The sequence below is a fragment of the Chelonoidis abingdonii genome, chromosome 5 (genome assembly GCF_003597395.2).
Source record: "Chelonoidis abingdonii isolate Lonesome George chromosome 5, CheloAbing_2.0, whole genome shotgun sequence".
Lineage (NCBI taxonomy): Eukaryota > Metazoa > Chordata > Testudines > Testudinidae > Chelonoidis > Chelonoidis abingdonii.
The window spans coordinates 93,928,044-93,932,121 of NC_133773.1; the positions used below are offsets into that span (position 1 = coordinate 93,928,044).

At 45.5% G+C, this 4,078-nt stretch overlaps 1 long non-coding RNA gene and 1 other non-coding gene across 7 annotated transcripts; both read right to left on the bottom strand.

Moving 5' to 3' along the window:
* Positions 1-248: 248 nt before the first annotated feature.
* On the bottom strand, positions 249-3,230 carry LOC116820624 (uncharacterized). 6 transcript variants are annotated; one of them, XR_012655974.1, is made up of 3 exons: positions 3,212-3,230; positions 1,682-1,753; positions 249-1,222 (listed from the first exon to the last, which is right to left on the bottom strand). It is a non-coding gene; the product is annotated as an uncharacterized LOC116820624 (long non-coding RNA). The 6 variants fall into 6 exon arrangements; XR_012655976.1 differs by having other exon boundaries at positions 3,198-3,215; XR_012655977.1 differs by lacking the exon at positions 3,212-3,230 and adding an exon at positions 3,143-3,160.
* On the bottom strand, positions 1,398-1,515 carry LOC116820633 (small nucleolar RNA SNORA26). Its single transcript, XR_004372687.1, has one exon. It is a non-coding gene; the product is annotated as a small nucleolar RNA SNORA26 (small nucleolar RNA).
* Positions 3,231-4,078: the final 848 nt, after the last annotated feature.

Genomic DNA, 4,078 nt, shown 5'->3' on the forward strand with positions numbered 1-4,078 from the left:
CATTAATTGGTGGAGTCTGCCCCCACCTGATAAATGATGCCTGCTTCAATCTGTGGACCAGAAGTGACCTGTTTGTCAGTGTGTAAGCAGCCTATTGACTGGATTGTGACCCAGCTATGCAAGGCATAAGCAGAAATACTCATGCCTCAGAAGGTCTGTCTCATCTGCCATGACATAGGAACAGGAATTGTACTTCTCCTCTCCATGCTTCAAATCTCCTGCTGGATTTGCATGCAACAATGTCCAAGTACATTGTACTACAAAATTCTTTATTAGTGAGTATAGTATAAAAACATTCCCCAAATACATTATTCAAAGATGAATGACACTAGTTTTATTCCATTTCAGAACTGAAACATGAGCTGGGTCAAAAATTTAATCATGCAAACTGAGGCTACCAACTGTTGTGCTGTCCTAGCCATTACTTATCTTACTGTTTTTCGAGACACGATGTGTTACAGAAAACAATTACATGAGCATGTATGAAATTAGTAATCACCACACTTTCACCAAAGCAGGCGCTGCAAGTTTGAATCGCTTATATTTTGTTCATTTTTTCCCTGTTAAAAAAAAGGAAGAGTTTAATCACCAGCAAATAATTCATAAATGCAATATATCTGTCATGCCTTCAATATGCCTCAAGCTTTCCTCAGCCATTTCCAGTTAAAGTTGGTTAGCTAAAATCAGTGTAAGCCAGGTTTCAATTTTAGAGTGTCCACACTAGGATTTAAACTATAAAAAAGGTACGTTAAAGTTAAACTAAAAAAGTCAGCAAAAACTTGAAATGTAGACAACATCCAGATAGCCAAAAATGAAAGTCAAGTTCATAGCTTATTTTATGCCAATAAGCTGGAGTAGTCATGTGTCACTAATTTGCTTCAGAGCTATAATTCCTCTTATCAGCTATCACTAGTAAACATTCATTGCAAAAGAGTTATTATGCAGAGGACTCCTAGACAATCTTACACTGAAGAAGTGTTTATTCTCTTGACCCACAGTTAAGTTTCCATGGAAGCACCTTGAAGGGTCGGCTAGGTACACAAATTTAGATTTTACTTCAACTGGTGAAAAATATGTACCCACCCACCTCAGTCTGATGCTCCTATTTACATTACATACCTGAGAATTTGTCACTCTTCAAGGAGATTTATGTCGAAGTGTCTTGCAAGTTCTATGAAGTACATCTAGGCATCTGATTATTATGAATATATTCTTGAGGACTCTGAAATCAGAGAAAGCTTCATGTGATCACAAGTAATTCCCTAACACCATAAAGTAAAGCTAAGCATGGTAATCTTATGCTAGCACCAATGATTCAAGTCAATGAACCTGAAGAAAACAGATACAAAACTTATTCAAAAAGGGAATTGTAACACATTAAGTTGATTTCCTTGTGAGTTTGTTCCTCCCGACAGGATCCAGAGAAGAGTTTTAATCTCACCTCTGGGTTTGAGAGAGAATTACTATACCCCCCTGTGTTGGCCACTTAAAGCACAGTCTGCCTTAAGAGGGCAAAGCAAAAAAGGGGAAATAACTAATCTCAAAATTCCTTTAACATTCTCAAATTCACTGTAATTTAGTGATTTGTAGGTAATTCATAAAAATTCCTCTAATTTATCATCCAACTACCACAAAGTAATCAAAGCAAGCTATTAACTTTCATTCAATCAGAATTGCTTACTTTCCAGCAGAGGCACTTCTTCATTCCTCAGAGATGTCTTCATGAGCATTTCAGTCAGGTGCGACCATTTATCTGCACAATATTTTAAAGGACATATTACTATGCAATGTTTAAGAGATATTTAAAGTTCAACATTTTCAACAGACAACATAAGATCACTTAAATTAGTGAGATCAACAGCTATAATTTGGGTTTTTATTCTATAAAATCCCTTGTATACAATTCAACTATTAATAATCAATTCAGATTCTACAGCAAAAAAAGTCAATGGTTCAAGTTTAGGAAAAAATATTTGCTTTCAGCCAATAGTTGCTGACAGCCATTTAACCCATGGTCAGCCCTAGCAAGTTAAAAAATATATATATATCTAAAAAGTGAAAGTCCACATTTAAAAAAATGTGGAAACTTTTCACTGGAATCTTAGATACATATTGTAACAGTATACATTAGGTACTCAACCAATGTAAAGATTAAAGCACATGGCAATAGTTACACACAAGAATCAACACTATTAAAGTGACAGGATTTTAAACTGAGTAACAAAGTCTAGTAGAAATGTTTCCAACTTTAAAAAAAAAATTTCAGGAGAGTTTTGCCAAAGACGTTCTTCGTAGCCTGATGTTTAAGATACAACCTTTGGGCAAGTGGACAAGAACCAGTAAATAAAACGAGTTTCTCAATTTTCGTTGTCCACATGGAGAAAAATGCAATTTGTTAAATAAATATTAATTGTGCAAGTTGCCTCCCCGCACCCCCATGATTTTCAAGTATTTACAATACAGTAATTTAACGCACCTTGAGCAATGTATATGTCAGAAGAGACACAGGACTAGACTTTCGTTAAAAGTGCCAAAAATACTTTGCCAAAGCAGTTAGCTCCGCAGCTTGTTAAATTAATTGTTCAAGGAGCCAAGTGCAGGGCTAGGGCACTTTATGAAGATTTTGTTTGTTACGTTAATATCGCCAACGTTGACGAAGGGAAGACACTGACCTGTGCTGCCAGTAGGCCCAACTCCCAGTGCACAAGCCAACCCCTCCCCAATGAGCGCTCAGAGGCGCGGCCAGGCACAGGACGCAGCAGCCAGGCCGGAGTGGAGTCGCCCAGGTAACTGCCGCAACCCCTGACGCGGCCGAACCTAACTCTATCTGCACAAAGCTCGTTATTTCTGCCCCCACGTCGGACACGCTCCCGGAGCGGCCACCCGCAGGGCCAGCCTCACTCGGCTCCCGCATCTACCGGCGATCCGGGGCCGCGGCGGGGCGCAGCGGAAGGGCCCCCCGGGCGGGACAGCCCCCAGCGCAGCGCCGCGCCGCGCCCCCCGGGCGGAATAGCCCCGCCAGGCTGGGGTGAGGAGCCCTGCGCGGGCCCAGCTCCCCATGGAGGAGTCGGGCCGCCCAGTCCCTGCTGCTGCCCACGCGGCCCTCAGTAGGGAGGCAGGACCAAACAACCGCCTCACCAACCAGGCAGGGAAGAGAGAACAGAGACCGAACATTGGCCTCGAGGGAACTTAAATACCGGCGGGCAGTTACCGCGAGATTTCGGACCCGCATCCTCGCACGCTAGTTCTCGCTCCAGTGTGTCCGCGCGTTGGGGGCGGGGCAACCTCTAGGGGGAACAGTCAGTGGCGCGGGGCGACGCCAAGTCCGCGAGTGCGCAACTATTGGTGGGGAAGAGGCACGTGATCTCAGCCAACCGGCGGGGTGATGGGGCCGCCGAGTGTTCTCCTCCCTGCGCACCCGTCGGTTGCCAGGCTGCTGCGAGCGCGGGGCTCGGCTAGGCAGGTAGCTGATGCTGCCCGGGACTGGCTGCAGCCTGGGGCCGGGCTTGGCCGCGGCCGTGCCAGATCAGCAATGGCGACGCCATTACAGGCCAGGAGCCGGCGTAGGGGGCAGCGCCAGGGGCGGGAAAACAGAACTTCCCTGTTCCCTGCGATTGCAGCCAGTCCGGGGGTAGCCGCGGTGTAACTCACCCGCTGGGGTCACAGCTGCCGCCATGCTCGCCACTCAGCTTCGAGTCGAGGTTCTAAGAGCTCTGGAAACTAGCTGGGGATCGGTATCTGCCAGTCTAAGGTTTTCCCATTGGTGCAGGAGGCTCCCGTTGTATTTATCCTCAGAACACCCGTGTGGGTCGGAAGGGGTAACTACCGTGACCTCTTCTCCCAAACACTCACTCCACATGGGGATCTGAGGCCCAGATCCACTGGGATATTTTGATACCTAAATACCTTTTATGATCTGGGTTTAAGTGACTCATGCAAAGTCACTCAGGGAGCATGTGGGAGAGGAAAGAATTGAACCCAGTCTCCCAACCTAAGGCCCAGGCCAGTCCCCTAATTCCTGGATGAGCCTTCCTCTCCTAGTGGTGCACAGAGACTTCCACCTTGATTTGAATCCAGC